General features: G+C 37.1%; 1 long non-coding RNA gene across 1 annotated transcript; it reads right to left on the bottom strand.

Annotated features, from left to right (window-relative positions):
- Positions 1-2,606: 2,606 nt before the first annotated feature.
- Positions 2,607-26,117, bottom strand: LOC138735599 (uncharacterized). Its single transcript, XR_011339825.1, has 3 exons — positions 25,894-26,117; positions 16,541-16,646; positions 2,607-2,684 (listed from the first exon to the last, which is right to left on the bottom strand). It is a non-coding gene; the product is annotated as an uncharacterized lncRNA (long non-coding RNA).
- Between the last annotated feature and the right edge of the window lie 399 nt (positions 26,118-26,516).

The following is a 26,516-nucleotide window of genomic DNA, read 5'->3' as shown; positions in this document are numbered from 1 at the left end:
TAAAATTGGAAAAAGATTTGTTCATGTCTATTTCTCATGATGATTGGATGACTTTATGTGAGGACAGAATGACTAAAATTGTAAATGTAAGGTATGGACTGGTTCATTATAACTTTATTTACCAGTTATATTTAACTCTTGAGAAGTTAAGGAAATATAAGTTTATTTCTTCTGATTTATGTTTTAGGTACCATAAACAAGTTGGTTCTTTCTTGCATTTGACTTGGTTATGTGAAACAGTGAAACCTTTCTGGAATAGAATTAAGGAACTTTTAGATGTTCTATTTAAATTTAAAATTTTGCTTGATCCTATGGTATTTATATTGGGCTATATTAAGAAATTGAGTTTGGAATTCAAATTAGATAAATCTCATTGGCATTTGCTGTGGCTCAAAAATGTTTAGCAATTACTTGGAAAAATTAGACTGATTTGAGTATTCAATGGTGGCATTTGGAAATGAGGTCTTTCCATTGCAAAAGATCATGTATAATTTACATAACAATTATTCTATCTTTGTTAAAGTTTAGTGCCTGTATATGAGATGTATGGGACTGAATTTGTAATAGTTTTTTTCCAAGTTGTTGGGGTTGCCCTAAATCATGGCAATAGTTGAAGCTTGTTATGTAGGTTGATCTCTTCTATTCTCTTTTTTTTCTTTCTTTTGGGGTAGTTTAGAGGTGGTTCAGGATGGGTGGGTGGGTTAGGGTTGGGAGTGGGAGATTATATAGGGTAAAATATTATGTATTTACTTGTATTTTTACTGTATCACTTATTCTGAGGAAGACTACAGTCAGTACGAATTGGAACCAACATCTCCTCACTGATGATCAACACAGGGACACCTCAAAAACGCATGCTTATCCCACAGTTCTATTCATTATGCACCCATCTCTGAGGCCAGGCATAATTCCAGTGTTATCTACAAGTTTGCCGATGGCAACACAGTTGTTGGCAGAATCACAAATGGCAATGAGGAAGCGTACAGGAGGGAGATAGATTAGCTCGTTGAATGGTGTAATGATAACAATCTTGTGCTCAACATCAACAAAACCAAGGAGATGATGGTGAACATCAGGAGGCAGTCATGGGAACACAACACAGTCCTCATTGTGTACTTAGCAGTGGAGTGGGTCAAGAACTTCAAATTCCTGGGTGTCATAACCTCTGACGATCTGTCATGGAGCCTCCATGTTGGTGCAATCACAAAGAAGGCTCGCCAGTGGCTATACTTTGTGAGGCGTCTGAGGAGATTAGATCTGTAATCAAAAATTCTCATAAACTTCTATAGGTGTACCGTGAAGAGTATTCTGGCTGGTTGCATCACTGCCTGGTACGGAGACGCCAACTCTCAGGACAAGAATAAACTCCAGAGGGTTGTTAACTCAGCCTGCAACATCACAGGCACCAGACTTCACTCCATCAAGGACATCCACTTGATGCGGTGTCTTAAAAAAGCAGCCTCTATCCTCAAAGATCTCCACCACACAGGCTATGCCCCCTTCGCTCTGCTACCATCGGGGAAAAAGGTACAGGAGCCTAAAGATGAGCACTCAGTGGCACAAAGACAGCTTCTTCCCCACTGCCATCAGATTCCTGAATAATCAATGAACCAAAGTAACTGCCTTACTGTGTTATTTTTTATGGTAATGTTGTGAGATGGATATAATATGAATGCTTGCATTATAATACTGCCGCTAAACATCGAATTTTCTGATTCTGAGATCACGACTGATAATTTAAAAAAAAAAGGTAATTAATGGGGTCATAAACCAGAAAATAGTTAATGTTACAAATTTTGAAAATAATTGAGAAAAGAACCCCATAAAGAAACAAAATTTACATTCATTTCAGTAGTGGAACATTTAATTTTTTTTCCAAAATCAGACATGCTATCATATCAGACAACCATTGAGTACGAGTGGGAAGGACAGCATCTTTCTATCTCATTAATATGGCCCTTCTAGTGATAAGGGAGGCAAAGGTAACTACATGTGATTGTGAAGCATTCCATATCAAACCAGTTGGCCCACTTATTCCAACTCAATATCTCTGCTTAGTTCTCATTATGGCATTCTCCATTCTATATGTTTGTAATGAACTATAATGAAGTTTCTTAATTATAAGTCTCCAATGTTTTTCCTCTGATACCCATCTTTGTAAATCCTTTTCTAAATGTTATCTCTTTAAAAAAAATCCATTTCTTTCATATAATCCTTAATTTTAGAAGTGTAACATAATTTGTCCCCTTAAGTAAGCCTTCATTGCATCCCATAAAATAAACTTATCATTAACCAAATTAGAATTAGTCTTAAACAAAAACTGAATTTGCCTTCAAACAAAATCACAAAAATCTGACCATTTTAATAACATTAAGTCTCCATCTATAAGTAGATTGTTCTTTATCTACCATTTTCTAGTCATTAGTAACGGTGAATGGTCAGATAGAAACCTTGCTTTATAATCAACTTAATGAGTTCTATCTTGAAGATGTGCTGACATTAAAAATAAGTCTGTGCCCCCTTCGCATAAGAATCGTGTCAATTTGAATAAAAAAAATAATCCCTAACCTTTGGATGAATTCTTCTCCACGTGTCTATTAAGTTCAAATCCTTCATTAGTGCTGAAGTTGTCTTTGCTGCCTTTGCTCTTATTACTGTACTGGATGATCTATCGAAAACTGGATCTAGACAAAAATTAAAATCCCCACATATTAAAATATTCTGATGTGCTCCTGCTATGTTAAAAAAAGGTTTCTATAATTTAAAAAAAAAATTGTAATTTTCTGGTCTTGAACTCAAACAGTTTTCAACATTGTCATTGTCGGAGGAGTCACGTGATGGAGTAGTGGCCGGTCGGGAAAACCAGCTCTCTCCAGGAAAATAGGAAAAAGAGTTAGGAAAAAGCAAAGCTTAACAGCAATAGAGCACAAGAAATAGAAGATAAAGATACAGAGAAGAAAAAGAAGATGGCTTCCAAGAAGGAGAAAGTAAGAACAGCTGGAAAAAAAGTCACCAGAGAAGAAGGAAGAAGGCCTTACCTGCAGGAAGGAACAGGATGCTGTGGTGACGAGGAGCACCCAACCCTCAAGGTCAGTACCTGCCCTACAGAATCATGACCCACCAGCTGGTACACTACATAAATGGCTCTCAGAGCCAAACAAAACTGTGCAACGGTGCATGCGCGAGGAGTCGCGCATGTGCAATCAGAGGAGAAAGAGGACACTGGCGGGAGGGGGGCTCAGCAGAGGAGCGGGCTGTCACAGACCGAGCAGCTGAGAGAGGCCCGACACTAGGGCTCTCAGTTGGAGGATAAGGAAGACAACAGAAGAGGGTGCAGCGAAATAGACATGGAAGATAGAGGGAAGATCAACAAGAAGACCAATGTCAAGAAGCACAACAGATGAACAGCCCAAGAGAGGAGGACCAGCAACAAGGGGCCTAGCAAGAAGAGGCCCGACAAAGAGATACGAGCAGCTCATCAGGAAAAACAGAAGAGACACAGACAAAAAGAAGAGAAGAAGACACAAACACCAATACAGACACAGAAGAAGAAGAAGACCAAGATCTTCACAGAGAAATAGAAGGTAAAACTGATGAACAGAATATAGATAAAGTATTTTTTGAAGAACAAATGAGATCACTAAAAGAATGGTTATCATTAGAGCTTAATGCAATTAAAAGAAAAATGAAAAGAACAGGAGATAAAATGCAAAGGTTAGAACTGGAAATGACAGAAATAGGGAAAAGAGTAGAGGGTGTGGAAGAGCAGGAAACGGCTGTAGAAATGGAAGTGAATGACTTAAGAGAAAAATTGAAAGAAAGTGACAAAAAAATTAAAGAGACACACAAGTGTTGTTATCTCAGAAAATTGATATGTTGAAAATTATAGTAGGCGAAACAACATAAAAATAGTGGGCCTGAAGGAGGGTGAAGAAGGCACAAACATGAAGGAATTTATAAAAGGATGGACCCCAAAGGTCCTGGGAATGACAGAAATGCAGGAAGAAATTGAAATAGAAAGGGCACACAAAGCATTAGCTCTGAAACCACAGGCACATCAAAAACCAAGCTCCATCTTAGTAAAATTTTTGAGATATACAACAAGAGAATATATACTGGAAAGGTCAAGGAATAAAATTAGTGAAGATAATAAACCATTGGAATATAAGGGTCAAAAAATATTTTTTTACCCTGACATAAGTTTTGAACTCTTAAAGAGGAGGAAGGAATTTAATACAGTGAAATCAACTTTATGGAAAAAGGTTACAAATTCATATTAAGACATCCAACCGTGTGACTAATATGATGGCAGATTTCAATTTAATTGATATTTGGCGAAGAGTTAATCCTATAGAGAAAGATTTTTCTTTTTATTCCTCGCGACATAATTCTTTTTCTAGAATTGATTATTTTTTAATATCAGCACATTTGCAGGATAGGGTTACATCTGTGGAGTATAAGGCTAGATTGGTTTTGGATCATTCATTACTATTATTAGAATATTTGAGTTCACAAGATGTTCAGAAAGCTTCAAGATGGAGATTTAATACTATGCTATTGCAAAAAACAGAATTTATTAGTTTTTTAAAACAGCAAATTGCAATTTTTATTGGTATTAACTGTAATTCTGTTTCTAGTCATTTTGTTTTATGGGATGCAATGAAAGCTTTTTTGCGAGGCCAAATTATCAGTTATGCCTCTAAAGTAAAGAAGGAGAGAATTAAAGAGATTGAAGACTTAGAGAAAAAGCTAACTGCTACTGAAAAAGAATTTCAAAAACATGCTACCGAAACGCAAAAGAATCAGTTAACTAATTTAAAATTTAAATATAATGAATTAGAAACATATCGGTTTGAATGTTTAATGAATCAAACTAAGCATAAGTTTTATGAATGGGGTGAGAAAGCTCATAAAGTTTTGTCATGGCAATTAAAAAAGGAACAATTATCTAGGATTGTACCAGCGATTAGAAAGAAATCAGGTATTACTTTTAATCAAAAGGAGATTAATGAGGAATTTTGTAATTTCTATAAACAATTGTATACTTCAGAATGTAAAGATGTAACTGGAGACGCAATAGATTCTTTCTTGAAAAATATTAATTTGCCACAATTGAATCAAGAAGATAGACAAGAGTTAAATAAACCTTTTACAGACGATGAAATAGAAATGACAATAAGAGATATGCCGAATGGAAAGGCACCTGGTGAAGATGGGTTTTCTATAGAGTTTTATAAAAAAATTTTATGCTGATGTATCTTCTATTTATAAGGATGTATTACAACAAACTTATAATACTTTTCAATTACCTGAGTCTTGTTCTAATGCAATAATTATGGTTATACCAAAAAAAGATAAAGACCCTTTACAGGTTTCTTCTTATAGACCAATATCGTTGTTAAATGTAGATTATAAAATTGTAGCTAAAGTTATGGCTAATAGATTAGCTCAATATCTGCCCAAAATTATACATGGTGATCAAACGGGATTTATAAAAAATAGGTATGCTTCAGATAATATTTTACGGTTAATAACCTTGATAAATAAATCTAAATTTCAGTTAAATTATCCAATAGTGGTTTCATTGGATGCAGAAAAGGCTTTTGATAGAGTGGAATGGAAGTTTCTGTTCAAAGTACTTGAGAAATTTAGTTTTGGTTCTTCATTTATTGGATTGATAAAGGCTTTATATAATAGCCCGAAGGCTAGAATTGCTGTTAATGGCCAAATTTCAGAATCTTTTAGTTTGACAAGATCTACTAGACAAGGATGTCCGTTGTCACCTGCTTTATTTGCTATAGTTATTGAACCTTTAGCACAATTAATACGTCAAAATGAAAATGTTAAAGGTATGAGAGTTCTGAATGAGGAATACAAGATTAATTTATTTGCTGATGATGTTTTATTATATTTGGTTGATCCGGATACTTCTTTACCTGCAATTCAAGAATGTTTAGAAATTTATGTCCAATTATCTGGTTATAAAGTAAATTGGCCTAAAAGTGAAATTTTGCCAATTTGTAAAGATGATTATTTAGTGTATAAAAATATTACAAATTTGAAGTGGACTACACAAATTAAATATTTAGGAATTAATGTTAATACGAAATTTCAAGAATTATACTCAATTAATTATCTTCCTTTAATAAAAAGGATTAAATTAGATTTGATTAGGTGGAGGGATCTACCTTTGGGTTTACTAGGGAGGATTAATACCATAAAAATGAATATTTTTCCTAGAATACAATATCTGTTTCAATCAATTCCTTATTTAAAAAAAAAAAGTTTTTTTAAGGACTTGTATAAAGCGATTAGAGAATTCTTATGGAAGGGAACATTTCCGAGAGTAGCAATGAGAAAATTGATGTGGGATTTTCAATTTGGAGGTTTAAGATTACCGAATTTTCAGCATTATTACGAAGCAGCTCAATTTAAATTTCTTAGTGCATTAATGAATATGGACGACCCACCTAGTAGGGTAAAGATGGAAATGGCAGTTATTTTAGAAAAACTTCCTCATGAGTTTTTGTTTCGATGGAATAAAAATTTACTACGAACATACAATGTGCCAATATTGAAACATTTATTGAATTTATGGACAAGTAAACTTAAAAAATTGGGACTTAAAAATATATATTCTGGAAGATTGCCATTATATAATAATCAACTTGTTCCTTTTACGGACTCCAATGCCACTTTGATACAATGGGAAAAGAAGGGAATAAAAAATTTATCTGATTGTTTTTCTGAGGGTTGTTTTTGTTCCTTTGACGAATTACAAAGGAAATATGGTATAAGTGGAAATCCTATATTTGTATATTATTAATGAAGATCTTTTGTAAAACAGTTATGTGGTCGACATATGATTTTATTACCTGAATCTAGTTTTGAAGAATATGTACTTTCAATACCAAAAAAGGGATATATATCTGATTTTTATTGTATTTTACAAGAAATTGATAGTAAAAAAGACTGGGATAAAGATAAGTTGAAATGGGAAAAAGATTTAGGACATAAAATAGCTGAAGAAGCTTGGACGGAAATTTGTCAGAATAGTATTCGGAAATTAATTAACGCTAGACTAGCGATGATTAATTATAATTTTATTCATCTGCTATATTTAACGCCGGAGAAATTTTAAAAAATGGTCTTAGTAAGTTGGATTCTTGTTTTCGATGTGATCAGACGGCCAATACTTTTTTGCATACTGTTTGGCTTTGTGATCGATTGCAACAGTTTTGGAAAGGTATTCAATCTATTTTTAACAGTTTATATAATATTCATTTTGTATTAGATCCAAATATATTTTTATTAGGGAACATGCAATCATTAATTGATTTAGGTTTAGAGGATTATCAGATTTCCTTTATCTATTTAGCTTTAATCGTGGCTAAGAAATGTATAGCACTTACTTGGAAAGATAAAAATATATTAACTTTAGATAAGTGGTATTTGGAGATGAAATTTTGTTTGACTATGGAAAGGATATCTTTTTCAATTCAGGATAGGATGTCTTTTTATAAGTTAAAGTGGACTCCGTTTGCTAATTATATGCATTTAAGTTTGATTTAAATATATGTTTAAGCGTGATATTTTAGTATTGATTAAAAAAAAATTTTGTTGTTAGAATTTTTTTTAGGTTAAGTTTTATCTCTTTTTTTGTAAGTGGGTTTTTTTTCATATATAATGTTAATTTTATTAACTCTTCACTCTTTATTTTGGGGGAGGGCTGGACTAATTTTAAGTTAGATTACTAATATTGTGTTACAATTAACGGGGGGGTTATTTTGTGTAGTTTTCTGATGTAATATTGTAATCATACCATTTTAATTTTTTTTAAATTTTTCTTTAAATGTAATTCTCTATTGTATTCATATTATAAAATTTTAAATAAAGTCTTCAAAAAAAAGACATCCAACCGTGCTTAAAATATTTATACCCGGGGAGCAAAACAGACTGTTCTCAGATCTAGAGAAAGTGCAAGAATTCACAGAACATTTGCAGGACAGGAGAAGAGATGAAGAGATGTAACAAGAATGAAGAACGGCGATAAAGTATATATAAAGATGTAAAAATAATGTATATGTAAAGAACTAAAGAGGGAAAAGAGAACGGAAGGAAGCGAGTAAGGGAAAAAAGAGAGAGCTTTGTCATGTGATTTTTTTTAAAGTGTTTTCTGGAGAGGGCTGCGTGGAGGGGGAATAACTGTCACTGCAAAATCAGTTGACGCTGCAAACAAGATTGCAACCTAAATGAAAAGGAATTGTGGTTTCCCGGCAAGGGGTATGGGGCAACTCAGAGAGGGGGGGAGGAACTTTTGGGGTTATGATATTAGTGGATGTGGGAACTGCGGGGGTACTTTATGTCTTAAATGTGATGTGTAATAAGAGAAAACTAAGAGATGAAAATGGGGAAAAGGGGGTTGGAGGTGGCAAAGAAGTTGAAAAGAGATGTATGCAAGATACAAGATGGCCATGTTGAACTATATGACATTAATGGTATGTTAATGGAATACATATCCAAATTAAAAGGAAGAGGCTACTAAATTTATTGAAGAAGGAAAAAATAGATATAGCATTTGTGCAGGAAATGCATCTAACTGAAGTGGAACATAACAAACTAAAGAGAGACTGGGTAGGACACGTAATAGCAGCATCCTATAATTCAAAACCTGGAGGTGTAGCCATACTAGTTAACAAAAATGCACCAATCAAAATAGAGGAGGAAATAATAGATCCGGCAGGAGGTATGCAATGATAAAGTGTCAGATATACTCATAATTTTGGAATTTGCTCAATATATACGCACCTAACGAGGAGGATCAAAAGTTTATGCAGGATATTTTTTTGAAGATTACAGACACACAAGGAAATATATTGATAGGAGGGGATTTTAACCTTAGTTTTGACCCAATGTTAGATAAAACTGGACAAAAGACAAGTAAAAAATAATAAAGTAGCCAAATTTATGGTTAAATCAATGCAGGAAATGAAACTTATGGATATATGAAGGAGGCAACACCAAAGAAAGAAAGAATTTTCATATTATTTGAGTAGGCACAAAACTTACTCAAGGATTGATATGTTTTTGTTGTCAGCCCATATTCAAGGGAGAATTAGGAAAACTGAATATAAAGCTAGACTACTCTCAGATCATTCACCCCTATTATTAGCAATAAAACTGGAGGACATCCCACCAAGAACATATAGATGGAGGTTAAACTCATGCTACTTAAAAGACAGGAATTTAGAGAGTTTATTGAATGCCAAATTAAAACATATTTTGAAATAAACACAGGATCAGTGAAAGACAAATTTATATTATGGGACGCAATGAAAGCCTTCATTTGAGGGCAGATAATAAGTTATGTGACTAAGATGAAAAAGGATTACAATAGGGAAATAGAGCAGTTGGATAGTAAGTACAGAAAAGAAATTAGTAAAAAGGGATGATAAAACGAAAAGGAGAGAACTGGCGGACAAAAAAATTAAATACGAAACATTACAAAAGTACAAAATGGAGAAGAACATAATGAAAACAAAGCAAAAGTATTACAAACTGGGAGAAAAAACACATAAAATATTAGCTTGGCAAATTAAAACAGAACAAGCTAAAAGAATGATACTGGCATCAAACAAATTACATATAATCCAACAGAGATTAATGAAAATTTTAAGGAATTTTATGAACAAATGTATCAAACTGAGAATGAGGGGAAAGATGATAAAATAGCAGAATTTTTAGCTAAAATTGAACTGCCAAAATTGAAAGAAGAGGAACAAAATAAACTAATAAAACCATTTGAAATAGAGGAAATACAGGATATATTAAAAAAGCTACCGAACAATAAAACACCAGGAGAGGATGAATTTCCAATAGAATTTTATAAAACATTTAAAAAGTTAATTCCTCCTCTCCTGGAAGTAATGAACCAGATAGAAGAAACACAAAACTTGCCAGATTCATGTAAGACAGCAATAATTAATACCAGCATCATATAGACCAATATCTCTACTTAACTCAGACTATAAGATAATAGTGACATTATTTGCAAACAAATTGGCTGATTGTGTACCTAAAGTAGTTAAACAAGATCAAACTGGATTTATTAAGAAAAGATGAACAGCAGACAATGTCTGCAAACTTATCAATCTAATTCACGCAGTTCAAGGAAATAAGAAACCAACAGTGGCTGTTGCTCTAGTCGGCCAAAAAGCCTTTGACAGAGTAGAGTGGAATTACTTATTTAAAGTATTACAGAAATTCAATCAACTAGAAAAATATATAAATTGGATTAAAGCATTGTATAATGGACCATGGGCGAAGGTAACAGTAAATGGATATGTATTGAACCAATTTAAATTAAGTAGGTCAACTAGACAGGGATGTCCACTATCCCCCTCATTGTTCACCTTAGCAATAGAACCTTTGGCAGAACTGATAAGAATAGAAAATAAAATAAAAGGGATAACAATAAAGGAGGAGTATAAAATCAGCTTATTTTCCGATGACATCATAGTATACCTAACAGAACCAGAGGTATTAGTGAAAGAATTACATAAGAAATTGAAGGAAGAATGGAGAAATATTGGGGTACAAGATCAATGCAAATAAAAGTGAAGTGATGCCAATGAGTAACGCAGATTATACAGAATTTTAAAAAGAATCACCATTTAAATGGCAAGCACAAGCAATCCGATACCTAGGGATCATGTTAGATAATAACTTAAGCCACTTGTGCACTGACAATAACCACAACAGCAGTGTGAGTATAAGACAGCTTTAATAAACTAATATGTACACTAAGAGGTCTTGTCTCACTGCAAGACAAACCTGGAAGGCTAGTCTGTAGTTCTGGACTGCTTTATATACAAGATCACTGGGATGATCCCTGGTGACCTAGTGGTGTAATTACATATCACCACAACTTGTACAAACTAAATTATCAGCCACTAATAAAGAAATTCCAGGAAGACTTAGAACAATGGAAATAATTACCGCTAACATTGATAGGGAGGGTAAAATGAACTGCATTAAAATGAACGTGTTCCCAAGGATACAATGCTTATTTCAAACTTTACCAATTCCCTTAACAGAAAAATTCTTTAAGGAACTAAAGAGAATAATAAGGAAATTCTTGTGGAAAGGGAGGAATCCAAGAGTAGCGTTAGATAAATTAGCAGAGAGGTATAATCAAGATGGTTTACAGATACCAAATTTTAGAAATTATTATCGAGCCGCACAATTGAGGTATTTATCAGATTTTTACCAGACAAGGGAAAAACCAGACTGGACTAAGATAGAACTAGATAAAATAGGCAAAAAGGTACCAGAACATATACTTTATAAGTGGGATGAAAAGCTGATGCAATATAAAAACTCACCAGTACTGCATCATTTACTTAATACACGGAAGAAGATCCACTTAGAAAGGAGAATAACAAATTATCAAATACCAAAATTACTATTGACGCAAAATCTGCTAATCCCCTTTCCTTTAGAGAATGGGAGAGAAAAGGAATCAAAAGAATAGAAAACTGTTTTTTGGGGAAAAAAATTATTAACATTTGAACAGTTAAAGTACAAATATGGAATAACATCATATCATCAATTGAAAGCTTATTTAAAGGATAAATTGGGAAACAGCTTGAGATTACCTGAAGGAAGCAGCTTTGAATACGTGATTACAGACACAATGATAATCAAAAGATTTATAACCATCATGTACATTAAGTTGCAAGATAAGGAAAATGATGAAATAAACTATAAACTTAAGCAGAAGTGGGAAAAGGATCTAAACATAAAGGTAAAAAATGAAGTATGGGAAAAGTTATATTCTGGAACTATGAAGAATACAATAAACACAAGGTTATGCATGATACAGTATAATTGGTTACACAGGGTATGTATCACTCCTCAAAAATTTTAAAAATGGGATTCAACATTATCGGATAGATGTTTTCATTGAAAGGAAATGGAAACAACATTACATCCAACTTGGGCATGTATGAAAGTAAATACATTTTGGGAAGAATTAAATCAGATATGAAATAAAATTACAAAAAATAACATACCAAAAAAAAACAGAGATATTTCTTTAAAGTAACATAAAAAGTAGAGAATTAGGCCTCAAATTGGATAAAGTGCAAAAATGATTCATTATGATAGCCTTAGCGATAGCAAAAAAATATATAATGTGAACTTGGAAAATGGAAGAGAGCATGAGTATACAACAATGGTACATGGAAATGAATAAATGTATTCCATTGGAAAAAAATAACATATAATTTAAAAAATAATGTCACAATGTTTGGACAAATTTCGGAACCATGCATGGAACATATCAGAGAGAGCTTGCCTAGGACCTCCATCCCCTAAAATGAGAATGAAAATGATAAGACAAAATGACTAGATTCTTTTCTTTGGCTTGGCTTCGCGGACGAAGATTTATGGAGGGGGTAAAAAGTCCACGTCAGCTGCAGGCTCGTTTGTGGCTGACCAGTCCGATGCGGGACAGGCAGACACGATTGCAGCGGTTGCAAGGGAAAATTGGTTGGTTGGGGTTGGGTGTTGGGTTTTTCCTCCTTTGCCTTTTGTCTAGATTCAGTGTGTAATAAATAGATGACACATTTTTCTTGTTTATTTTCCTTTGTGTGAAAATATTATTTTATGGTTTTATTGTATATGTTGAATATTTATGGGTATTGGAGGGGGATGGGTAGAGGGGAGGAAGGGAAGGTGGGGGGAAAAGGGAGAAAAGACCACTGTGTAAATTTAATGAGATACATTTGTACATATTTTGGTTGATATGGTTCACAGTGTGAAAAATAAACAATTATTAAAAAGTCATTGTCAGTGATTACAAATCAGCACCAACTACTACTTATCCATAACTATTCTATACAGGTTCCTCTACCGAGTCCCTTCTCCCCTCCCCCCTACCCCCCGCCATTCCCTTGACATCTAACACTTAACGCTTAACTAATAATAAAAAAAATATATAAGACTTTAAAAAGACTTGCAACAAAGGACTAAATCATATCAGAAGGTTGTAGGTCTGACACAGCTCAGCAGCCTGGGTTCAGGCCGATATTTTTTTCCTGACTTTTCCTGGCTGGAATGAGACTGATCCCTTGTCCCTCCCCTCCCCTCCCACTCAGAGTTGAGGAGGAAGCAGGGTAGGCAGGGCAATGAGGTGCAGCAATCCTCTTTACAACCGTACTTCTTTGGAGGTTGAATGTGGTTGCCAAATTTTTTGGAAAGTATTGTGCCTTCCCCTTAAGTTATAGGTAATTTTCTCCAGGGGAACACAGGCTTACATTTCCTTGCTCCACTGTGCGATACTCAGACAAGAATCAGACTTCCAGGTAACCACTATGCACTTCCTGGCCACTGCCAATGCGATCATTACAAATTGAATTTGGAATTTGGACAGCTTCATTTTAAGTCTTAAGTCCATTATGTCTGTGCTCTGAGTCCTGTGGGAATTCCTTACCTATGATTTTCCCTAGGACTTTGCCTAGTTCTACCCAGAAAGGCTTCATCTTAGTATATATCCAGGTCGCATGCACAAAGGTTCCTGTCTCAATGCCATATCTAAAACATTGGTCTGATATTTTTGTCTTAGATCTATTAATCTTTTGTAGCATCAGGTACAACTGGTGCAAAAAATTGTATTGCACCAGCCTGTACCGCGTTTTGATGGCTGCAATCATGCCGGCCCGACACAGGTCAGACCAGCATCACTAATCAATCAATATTTCTTAGTCCAACTCTCACCTCTGTCTTGATTTATAAAGACCTTGTTTAGGTCCTTCCGCTTGGAGCAGGAAATACACCATGTTCCCCCTTCAGATCATGCACTTTGGTAGGATCTTGATTGGACCTAATTGGTCCTGTGAAAAGATCTTATCTGAAGGTAGCAGTGGAATATCTTATTAGACAAATTGTATTTCTGCCTAACTTGTTTAAATGACAGTAGCTGCCCATGCTCTTAACAGTCCTCTATACACCTGATGCCATTTTGATGCCAGGTGTCCAGGATCTTGTTACCTACCGTCAGTGATATAAATCAGTTTGGATTCAGGGGTGATTTTGGAGACAGCCCCACTTTTATTCCTAATGTTATTGATAACATTATTCTTAATGTTATTCCAAATACAGATAATTTGTTTCAGTATAGGACAGACCCAACCACAGCATCAATCTACTGGTAGGGTGTACTCCATGCCGGTGCCGACCTCGTGAACTGCTGTGCAAGATGGTGCCAGCGACTGACATTGATCTCCAGACCAAGAGGATCAATTGCGCTGCTTTTGAAATGTCCCAGGCTGCAGGGGGTCCCGACATCCCTCAGTCCAGTGACTCAGGGGGTGGGGGGGGTCTGCACCCGTAGTTGGGTCGTGCCGACCCTCGTTTCGATGGAGGAGGAGGACGTCGCTGGAATGGAAGAAGTGGAGCAGCAACTTGTAGAAGAAGAAACATTCATATTTAAGGCTAGGCCTGTGATGAGGCAGACTTTTAAGCTTATGTCTGACCCTTCTCATTCAGATTCTGCTTTGTCTGATTTATCTAAGCAAGTGAAGAATTTGGCTATGCAAGTGAGCCAAGGGTTTTCAGTTGTGAAGGAACAATTGGCTGAAATGAAGGGTGAAATGTCTTCTATTAAAATGAATGTTACTAAGTGTTTGAAAGCAGTGGATAAGGTTCAAGATAAATTTAAGAAGATTGAAGATGCATTTATTGACTGCAAAGATGATGTGGGCTTGTGTAAAGAAAAGATTGGACAGATGGAGGATTTGTTCACTGGTTGGGAGATCCAGTAAAATGATTTGTTGAAAAAGATCGATGTTTTGGAAAATCAGAGTCTGAGGAATAATGTTAAAATTGTTGGTCTTCTGGAAGTTCTCGAAGGTCCGGATCCAGCTCAGTTCTTTCAGAAGTGGATTCCTGAAGTTTTGGGAATAGTTTACTTTCTGAATGGTTTGGAATTGGACAGAGCTCATCGAGCAATAAGAAGGAAACCACTTCCGGGTCAAGCGCCATGACCATTCTGATTTGATGTCTGTGTTTCCAGGATAGAGAATTGATATTAAGACTTACAGTACAGAATACTAGAAGTAACCAGGGCCCTTTACTTGTTAAGAATAATATTTTTTTAATGCTGATTTGAGCCAAGCTGTAAAGAATTTAATTCAGCTGTTTTGTGGAAGAAGGGTTATAAGTTTGCTTTTCGTTATCCTGCTGTGTTAAAAGTTTTTTTATGGGGATTATCAAACTCAGTTTTTTAACGATGATGCCGAAGCTCTCACTTTTGCTAATTCTCTACCTGATAATAAGCAGAGGCAAGATCAGGAAAAGTTCCCACAACAGATTGTTCTCGTTCAGAATGGGAAGCAAGAGATTGAAACTGGACAGTTAATTGTTAATTGATACCGGAATTGATGATGATTAAGTTAATCAAGATTTGGAAGAAAGCTTATTGTACCTGAGCTGGTTACATTTTATTTTTGCTTGTTCTATTTTGAGGCGGGGTGGGGGGGGTTCGTCTGCCAATTCTTCCGAATGCATCCAATTTATGAATAAAATCCTCTGCCACCTTCCCACCCACCAAGTGCAGACCAATTTGTGCTCAGGATGATGCATCTCCACCCCCAAAGAGTGAGGAGATGTATCTCGACTGGGCTGTCCAATAATATTTTTTGAAGTCCAGCATTCGCAATCCACCCAGACTATAATCCCAGCTAATTTTTTTCCATAGAAACCCTGGCTACCTTCCCGTTCCAAAGAAAAACTTACTTGTGAGAGCAGGGTTTGAAAAAATAAACCAAGGGAAATGCCATGGGCAGTGTCTGAAAGAGATACTGAAGTCTTGGCAACAAATTCATTTTAACATATTTGACCCTGCCCATTAATGTTATGGGCAGGCGCATCCACCTGTTTAGGTCCCTTTGATTTTTCCCAGCGAGGGGGTATCATTTAGTTTGGACATATTATTTAGGTTATTATCTATATTGACTCTTAGATATTTAATCCCATTTTGCAGCCATTTTAGGTAACTATTCTCTTGACATTGGCTATAATCTCCCCCCGTAAGTGGCATAATTTTGTTCTTGTTCCAATTGATCTTATATCCGGAGATCTCCCTATAGTCTTCCAATGTAGAGCACAATTTGGACCATGTGTTTACTAGGTCTATAAATTTTTCATTATTCACAATTGATGCATATATATTCAAAAAAGTCCAAAATTCTGAAAAAAAATTGACAATGTATCACTGTATTTTTTGTAATGACTGGAAGTGTCTATCAAATTTGCTACTCCCCTTGGCTTTGAATTAAATGAGGAGACTGTGACATGTCCCACTAAGTCTCTTAATTTCTGATATTCCACTTCAGTTAAATTAGTCTCTTGTTATAGAAAGCTACATCTCCGTTCATTTTTTTTAATATGTGTCAATACATTCTTCCTCTTTACATGTTTATTCAGCCTGTTAACATTAAAACTAAGAAAGTTCAGTAAATTATTCATTTATATTTACTTTAATACAAGGCCAGTGACTTTGCCCCTTCCTCTTTCTCTGTGCACCTCCCCGAATATGCCAATATTCAATGTACACCTTGTTAAGGGTCACTCCTCTCCATAGTCTAAGTAGAAAAGGAAAGATAAATTTATACATAAATAAATTAATATTACAACCAATAAAATATTCAAAAATATAAGAGAAAAACATAAAAAATAATTAATTTTGTTGAATATATAACATTACCACACCCCCCCTCCATTTTATGGGTTATGGCTATTGCCACAAATACACACATGAGTCGATAGAAGTTAGTCCACAAAACCTCTACCCTCCCCCACCCCGCCCTTACCCTGGGATGTTTACCATCATCAATCTCATCTATACAAAAAAGAAAATGGAAAAAAAAACTGCTTTATATAAATCAGAACATTTTAAAGTGTCTTCTTGAGGCCTAACTAGTAGAGTTTCAACAAATTCTTATGCTCAAATATAATCTGTAAAAAATCTGTTCTGTCCTCTTTGTAAGAGTAGCTGGATAGTGCAGGATAAACTGATATCCCTTCTGCCATGTGTTTCAGTGTTAAATGCTTTCCTCCACTTCAGCAAATCCAAACATATCAGGATAGAAGATTATCTTCACTCCATGAAATTCCAATGGACCTTGTCGTTCTTTCGCGCTGCTAGAGCCAACACTTTTTCTCTATCTTGATACCCAAGATATTTATAAGTGCACAAATCCTGGCTTCAGATCTGGAGGAGGTCATGGTCTGAGGTCTCTGTGCCCTTTCAATTTCAATAACATTGTCAAATTTATCAGCTCCCAGGACATTCGGAGTTTAGCGCTGAAAAAACATATCGCATCATCACCTTCTTTAAGGCCAACTATTTTAATATTATTTCTTCTACTAAAATTCTCTAGTAGATCAACCTTTCCCCAGAGTTGCTTCATTCTAATGGCCCATGCATCAGTATTGTTCTCCACTCTCACCATTCTTTCCTGTACATCTTCCATACCGGCTTCCATAGTCTTAATTCTCATCATCCTCATCCAATTTGTTTTGCGATTTCTGAACAATGGCAAAATATTTCTTCATTCTGTCATCTGATTTTTTTTCATATTTATTTTTATTTCTCTAATTTCTTTCTGTAGCTTGGTATTGGTGCATTCTTCCTCTTATAATGCTTTCATTTTCCAACCTTTGTCTTTGAGAACTTTTGTCTGTCTTGTCATCTCTTCTTCATGATCTTCCTCCTATTTTTTTGTCATTGGCCTGCGAATCTGTCAGAGAGATCTCCTCCTGTTCATGATACAGCATCTGCTATGTATCAGAGCCAGCACTGCTGGTTCCAGCAACATTGCGGGGTTCTTTTGGTCTGCACATGTGCATCTTTCAATACATGCACAGTTCAACGTCTTCTTTCTCGATCCTATCACCCTGTAGAGATGGTGGTGGAACTCACTATGGGATGAACCCTCACCTCAGATCCTGGATCCATGGAGACGGTAGGCCTTTATTCTTTATCTTGTCGTTGTTCCATCTGTGTTCGCGATGATTTTTCCTCTTTTAGGTGACATAGTTCGAATGTTGTATAGAGGTTGTAAAGCAGTTTTTTAATAGTTTTAGTTAATTGCACTTTACCTAATTAGCACTTTTTTTTACTAATTCCCAGGAGAGTCAGATTTCCACATGCTGACTCTACCACATCACGTGACACACCCTGGGTCTGACAGGGTTGCATGCATTATCTTTATCGCTAGATTGAGTTAATACAAGTAGCTATTAATCTAGTTTTGCATAATTTATTAACCACCTATTTTTTCTCCTTCTGTATGTATTTACTTGTATACAATTGATTTATTATGTAATTGTCATTTATTACGTATGCTCAAATGTTAAAGTTGATAAAAATATTTTAAGAAGAAAGATAAATATTCCCTTCCTTGGATACTGGAGCACTTTTTACCTTTTCTGACCTCCAAACTTGTGGAAATTTGAGTTTATAGGATATCTAGAAATATCAATTATGAGAAAACCAATACAAATTTTCCTCTGTAACTGAAGTAAAGTCACAGATTTCCAGAGAACAGGCTGGAAGGGAAAGATGAGTTTTAAGCCAAGAAACATTCCAGACAGAAAATTAAACTTGATGATCTTTTATGCCCTGATAATATCAAAAGCAATCACTGTATCCCCGGGCTTTATAATGTCTGAAGAACAAAGACGCTAAATGCCTTGCCGACCAGTTATATTACTTGTCAAATGGATTCCCATTGATAAATTAGCTTGCCGGCCAAACGTGGCTGATTGATTCCACTACTTGTCAGACACGATCTAGCTGTTAAAAGCTGCAGAATGTGCACAGCCACACTGAAGGCGCCTATGAGACCAAGGCTTCTCTCCTTGTTGTTGGTATAGATGGCTCTCTGTTTAGGGTGGAAATGGCATTTCCAAGTATTAATGAATGAGTAGGTGCTTTCAAACTGCCTTGTAAAATGGGGTTAACCAGGCAATTTTCCCCATTAGCACCCCACTCACAAGGCAGCTTGAAAGGGTCCAATCTGGTCAGTGATGTCCAAAGTCAACCAGGTCCCTGCTCTACCTCGGAGATAGTCAGGGAACACAGTTAAATTTACCCAGGATGCGTCGATTGGCAGCTTGAAAAGCAAAATGGCTGACCTAGTTACTCCTGTGATGTCAGCGCTTGCATGCTGGCATCACAGGGAAACTCTGGCTGAAGAGTCTGCAATGATCGGGGGAGAGATGGGTCGCTAGCAGGGCCTGAGGTGGTTGGGGGGGGGGGGTAGTGAGAGGTTGCTGCCGTGAGGGGGGTGTGGGGGTGTGGCACGATCAGCAGGAGAAGGGTTGCTGCCATGGAGGAGAGAGGAAAGGGGTCACTGCCACGGGGGCAGAGGTGTCGGCTGCCGCAGGTTGGGGGGGGAGCATGATTGACAGTGGGAGGGAGAGTGACAGCTGGTGGGGGGGGAACTGGGGAGACTAGTTTGCTTGACGCATCATTTGCTGCATCATTGCGGGGATGGGATCCCCCTTAAATTGCTGGGTTGGCAATTTACTGGGGCTATCCCCCCTCAGCTTAAAAGATGCTGGAGGCAACTTTGCCCCACTAATTGCACCTGGGTCCCAGGAGGGCTACCCGAGTGCTGTAACTTAAAAGCACCACTGAAACTAAGGCACAGTAATCACTCCAAGCAACTTTCCAAACTGCTTCCATTGTATATGGTACAAATTTATATCTGTTAATTATAACGTGTACATGTAAAAAGCCAATTGGCATTCAACCATTTTCCTGTCTTTAGAAATGTGCAAATTCTGACTGTAATACCTTAACTTGTAACAATATTTTCAAAAAGTTAACTCTAATTTGTATGCTAGAATGGTCCTTAAATATTGTACCCCTCAACTGGATTCTTTGAATAAGATTCAACAATATTTGTGAGGTGGCTTTGTCTACCTGCCTCTAATATTGTTCATTTTTGTTGGCATGACTCAATAAAATCTGCGTTTTGTACTTTGTGGTTTCGCTGTACTTTTTGTACCTTGACAGGAAGCGCGATTTTAACAAACTAACTGACAATTTTGTTGTTAGACATACATTTGAGAATCTGGTTTCAATTTGGGAAACATTTTGAGGTTCTTATTACTTATTCATATTTTAGGTAATTTTTTTTTTACCGTCGGTTCAAGACCAACCTTGGTCAAATTTAGGTATCCAATCTTCTTTAGATATTTTTACTGATCAAAATCTTGCCTCTTTTCAACAAATATCCACCAAATTTACAATATCTAGACACCATTATCTACAGGATAGGAGATTTTTAAATTCTTTAAGTTTGATGCTCCCTGAAGACCTGGAACCTAATATGATAGGGATGAGTTATAATTTTCAGCCTAATTATAAAGGGAGGAGGGTGATATCTGGTCTTTATGAATTACTTCTAAATTCTAGGTATAGTTCCCTAGACAGAATTTAAAAAAAAACAACGGGAACAGGAGTTTCAACAGCTTTTTTTCTGAAACTACACGGGGCTCTATTTTGAATCGAATGGATTCATCCTGTCTTTGTGTTCTTCTTCTTTTCTTTGGCTTGGCTTCGTGGACGAAGATTTATGGAGGGGGTAAATGTCCACGTCAGCTGCAGGCTTGTTTGTGGCTGACAAGTCCGATGCGGGACAGGCAGACACGGTTGCAGCGGTTGCAGGGGAAAATTGGTTGGTTGGTGTTGGGTGTTGGGTTTTTCCTCCTTTGCCTTTTGTCAGTGAGGTGGGCTCTGCGGTCTTCTTCAAAGGAGGTTGCTGCCCGCCAAACTGTGAGGCGCCAAGAGGCGATATCAGCCCACTGGCTGTGGTCAATGTGGCAGGCACCAAGAGATTTCTTTAGGCAGTCCTTGTACCTTTTCTTTGGTGCACCTCTGTCATTAATATAACTTATGGTAGTTCACCAATCTAAATCTAAAGGTATTTGGACAACTTTCTCCTAATTGTTCCTCTACGAAAGCTTTGTGCTCTTAATCCGCTTCATTCCCTAAAATCAGATCTAGCAATCCCCATCCTCGGACTAGAAATAAAGTGTTCTCGAAAATTATTCTAGTCAGAACTCTTCATCTACCCCAGTTTATATTTTTACACAAAGTCTCCCAGAATAACCATTCAAGAGTTTTTGCTCTTCTCTGTAATCTTCCTTCATTATTTCTTCCTATATTTCTTCCATGTGCTGAGGAGATTCTTTAACAGATTCTTTAACCCTCTTTTCTCTCCCACTGAAATATTCTCTTCAATCACAATGCTACTTCTCCTTTCTTTCCTTCCCTGTCTTTTTGAACACATTGTATCCAGGAATATTTAACACCCAGACTTGATTTTTTTTTGGAGCCAATTCTCCATTATTACCACAACATCATTCTCCTACACATTTACCTTCGTCTATGGTTGACTAACCACATTTCCACATTCTGTACATACTCCCAAATGCTTTGTTATCAGTTAATTATATAATCTCCATTTTCACTGATTCCAGTAAAATATTTACTTTAACTTCATCATGGGCTTTATTAATTTATTATGGATTTTTTTTCCTTTGGCTTTAACATTGATTTATTCATGTTCTATAATGCTTGTACATCTTGGTCATTCCAGATACATTCTCATAGACATTGCCCTGCATATTTGCCTTTTGCTTTCTAAATTCTCTCTGCACTCAGCTCTTCTCCCTTCACATTCTACTCTCAGGTTCCTTTGTCTTGCCAAACTAGTTTAAACCATCCCCCACAGCATAAACTTTTGTCCCTTTCCTGTTGAGATGCACCCATTGCTCTCAAAAGGCCATTTCAGGTGAACCCTCCACCTTTGAGGACAGTGACAGGAGTGGATTGAAAACTAAGAACTCACCTTTCAGACAGCACCCCTAAAAGGCTGCTCCATCCAGATTTCCGGATCTGATAGAGGCAGAGCGACTGGTGCCACAGCACCACCAATCAATGGTGGTCTTCCCTACCCATAATCCCCCATGCAGGGTTAACTGCTCTGTGTTTCCCAGAACAGTTTCAGCTGCATGGGGGATTATGGGTAGGAAAGATAGCCACTGTTATGCCACGTTTTGAGCCACAGAGAGCAGCCCCAAAGACCGAAGCGCCCAGTGAGGTGCCGGAACGGCCAGCTGGCTGTTACAGCCTGCACCGGCCGCCCCCTGATGTCCCACGTCGGCCGCCCCTGCTGACCTACCCTCCCCAGTGAGGCGGGGGGTTGTCAGGTAGCTGGGTGGGGGGCTGTCAAGCAGCGGGGAGTTGCCACTGCAATCACAGTGATGAAAAGTTTTGGGAGGCTGGTATTAAAGCATATCAGCTCCGGTCTGAGTGGCAACATGGATCTATTCCAATTTGCCTTCCACAGCAACAGATCTTTGGCAGATGCTCACTGGCTCTACGCACAATCCTGGAACATCTGGACAGCAAAAATCCATACATCAGGATGCTCTTTATTGACTACAGTTTGAATTTAACACCATCAACCCCTCAAAATTGATCAGCAAACTCCTTAACCTGAGCCTCAATACCCACTGTGTAATTAGATTCTAGATATCCTCACCTCCAGATCCCAACCAGTGTAGATTGGAAAGAACATCACCAGCAGTATCAGAGCACCACAGGGCTGTGTACTTAGCCCACGACTCTGCTCACTTTATACTTACAACCGCATGGCTCAGTACAACAACATCATTTACAAATTTCCTGATGATAGCACAGCAGTGATTAAAAAGGAACATTCAATCTGATCAAAACAAAGGAGCTGATTGTGGACTTTAGGAAGGGAAAACCAGAGGTGCATGATCCAGTGATCATTTGGAGATTAGATAAGGTGAGCAAATTTAAATTCCCAGGATTCGCTATCTCAGTTGAAATTTCCTGGTCATCATGAAGAAAACACTTCCTCAGGAGTTTGTGGAGGTTTGGTATGACATTGGAAACCTAAGTAAACATCTACAGATTTGTCGGGGTAAGTCTGCTGAATGGTTTCATCAAAGTCTGGTATTGGGCTCTAATGCCTCTGAGCAGAAAGCCCTGCAAAAGGCAGTGGACATAGCCCAGTACATCACAGGCAAAACTCTCTCTACCGTCAAGAATAGCAGCCATTGGAGAGCAGCAGCAATCATCAAGGATCCACACCACCAACGACATGCTTTGCTGTCACTGCTACCCTCAGGAAAGAGGTATACGTGCCACAAGACTCGTACCACCTGGTTCACCCCTTCTCCATCAGACTTCTAAAGAAACAAACTCAATCAGAGACTCATTTAAGTACTCTTACTTTGTAGGTAAAAGGATCTCAGGGTTGTTTGATCTCATATATGTACACTGACAAGAAATTTGAACTTTATCTTTCTAGTTGTGTTTGTCCATGTACTCTCGTAACCTAAAGAAATGTTGATTGACAGGTTAATTGGCCAATGTAAGTTGCTCCGAATGTGTAGGTGAATTGTAGAATCTGGGAGGAGCTGATGGGGATGTATAGATATTAAAATAGAATTCATGTTTATTAGTGTATATCGGTTATTAATCATGAAAACTGATGGGTCAAAGGTCCTGTTTCTGCACTGTTTCTTTGTAGTCCAGGGATGATTATCTTTAAAGGCCTAGTTTTTAAACTTCTTTCATACCTCATTAAACACTGCCTGTGGTTTATTGTTCTATTTATGTATGCCGTTGGGATGGGTGTAGATCACAAGGATGGCATGGTTGGCGTAGCAGTTATCACAATGTCTTTTCAGAGCTGGTGATTGGGACCGGGGTTCAAATCCTGCGCTGTCTGTTTGTACGTTCTCCCTGTGCCTGTGTGGGGTTTTCCCCAGGGGCTCCGGTTTCCTCCCATCGTTCGAAACGTACCAGAGGTGTAGATTAATTGGGTGTAAATTGGGTGGCATGAGCTTTTGGACCAAAATGGACTATTACTGTGCTGTATGTCTAATTTTTTAAAAAATCTTTCTCCCTTCAGGATGCACTGTATCTGTTCAATTACATTCTTGAACCTACCATCAAAGCGTACCATACCATCCTGCATTCATATCTATGATCACAGTTTTGCCTGTCTCACCCCCTAATAATTGGATCCCTGATCACTATTGCTTTCTCATGTTTCTTCCACGACCCCTCCCCCCACCCCCATCCTGACCACCATGATTCCAAAACATGTGTTTGTGCAAGAAGATTGAGATTAAAGGCTCATTCTTGTGATTTGGACTCAAATGATTAAGCTCAGGAAAGTGCTGATGGAGGCTTGTATCATAAAAGATGCTGTGTTTCAAAGGAAATATTAAACCAAGATTTGAATTGCTCTCTGGGATTGATAGAAAACGGTTTTAAAGAGCAATATGGGACACATTTTTATCTCAATTACTTTCATGAATGTCAATTATCTGGAGATTATTGGAGAGCTGTTGTGGTAGTTATCTTTCTGAAAATTGGTTGTTGCTTTTTCAAAAGTATGTCAGAGGACATTCTGCAAGGGATGTGAAAGGCGCTACATAAATACATTTTTTTTCACTTCAGTCTCTGGAATGCTGTATTTTCACATTAAACCTGATAGGGATCATATTTTATTAAGCTAAAAATTGTCGATACATTCCATTATCTTAAGGATCTCCAAGGTACTGAATAAGCCCTACATCAACAGCAGTGAAGTTGCTCTCTGAACCCAAGAGATTTATTTTCTCCCTTGTGGGACCTTGACCATCTGACATCATACTTATGTGGAAATGAAGGTAAAGAGAACAGTTTTAAATGGGCAGATTATACAAGACTCTCAAATAAGTCAAAAGATATAGGAAGTAATTGTAGGCAGTACTGTTAGTGTAGTGGTTAAGGCAACGCTATTACAGTGCCAGCGACCCAGGTTCGAATCCAGTGCTATCTATAAGAAGTTTGCATGTTCTCCCTGTGTCTATGTGGATTTTCTCCAGATTATACAGTTTCCTCCCACCTTTCAAAATGAATGGGAGTTGTAGTTTAAATTAGATGTTTGGGTGACATGGGCTTGTGGCCTGGAAGGGCCTGTTACCATGCTCAATTTACAATTTAAGTTAAACTTGTTCCCATCTGATGTGGCTTGAACAAGAAAACCTGGAGTTTAGGAAATGGTGCTCTTATTTATCCGAATCATCCTACTAGGCTTGAATCCAGGGAAGCCCTTTTTATTAAAACTTCACTGAGTGGTTTTCTTCTGTAGCTTGCTCCTGATCCCAGAATATTTGGTCTGACTGAAAATATCACCACAGATCCCTTTGTGAGACTTTAGGTTGGAAGAGCAGATTCTGGCCTTGTGATGTTTAAAATTGTTATTGGAGAGAAGAATGCAGGACCCAGAATGTAATATATCTACTATTTTTAACTGAATTTTGAATGGAAAAAAAAACCCTCTAAAAATAAATTGATTGATGAGAAAGTCAGGGGATGAACAATCCATTAAAGTTCTGATAGAGGGATTTGGTATCAAATCAAGCAGACATGAAGATATTAAATTAATCTCAGTAGTATCAAATTATTTCCATCAATTGCACATACTGCACAATGAAATTGGCAAATCTGAATTCTAGATTGTCATAGAGCCACCTTAGTAATATCTATTCTTATTTATATGTTGTTGAAATAAATTCTCATAGTATAGTGAAAAAGAAGAAATATTTAATCATCCAGGCATTTAGTTAGTAATGGAGAAGGATTGAATCTGACCCTAATTATGATATTTTCATAGCTGCTGTCAACATTCACAATAATATATTGTTAATTCATGTTTTTTTAATATTGACAATGCAGTTCATGGATATCTTCAGCATCTCACTCCGACAGTGTGTGGTACCCACCTGTTTCAATCAGGCATCAATTGTACTAATGCCCAAGAAGAATGTGGTAACCTGCCTCAATGACCATCGACCAGTGGTACATCTACAGGGATGAATTGCTTTGAAAAGCTGGTGTTGAAGCATATTAGTTCCTGCCTGAGCGGTGACATGGATACATTCCACTTTGCCCTTCGTAGCAATAGGTCTGCTGCAGATGCTTTCTCACTGGCTTTACACAAAGCCCTGGAACACCTGGAGAGCAAAGATGCATTCGCTCTTTATTAACAACAGTTTGGCATTTAACACCATCATTCCTTCAAAACTGATCAGCAAACTCCAAGCCCTGGGAGTCAACACCCAACTGTCTAATTGGATCCTTGATTAACTCACCTACAGACCACAGTCAGTCAGGAAGAACATCTCCACCACAATCTCCATTAGCACTGGAGCACCACAGCCTGTGTACTTGGTGCCCTGCTCTACTTGCTTTACACCTATGACTGTGTGGCTTGATATGACAACACCATCTACAAATTTGCTGATGATCCCATGGTAGAAGGTAGAAGGATCCCATGTATAAAAAGAGGTGATGAGTCAGTCAGCATACAGGGAAGAGATTGAAAACTTGGCCGAAAGGGGCACCA

Source organism: Narcine bancroftii, chromosome 1 (genome assembly GCF_036971445.1).
Source record: "Narcine bancroftii isolate sNarBan1 chromosome 1, sNarBan1.hap1, whole genome shotgun sequence".
Classification (NCBI taxonomy): Eukaryota; Metazoa; Chordata; class Chondrichthyes; order Torpediniformes; family Narcinidae; genus Narcine; species Narcine bancroftii.
This window is presented reverse-complemented; position numbering and strand designations above follow the sequence as displayed.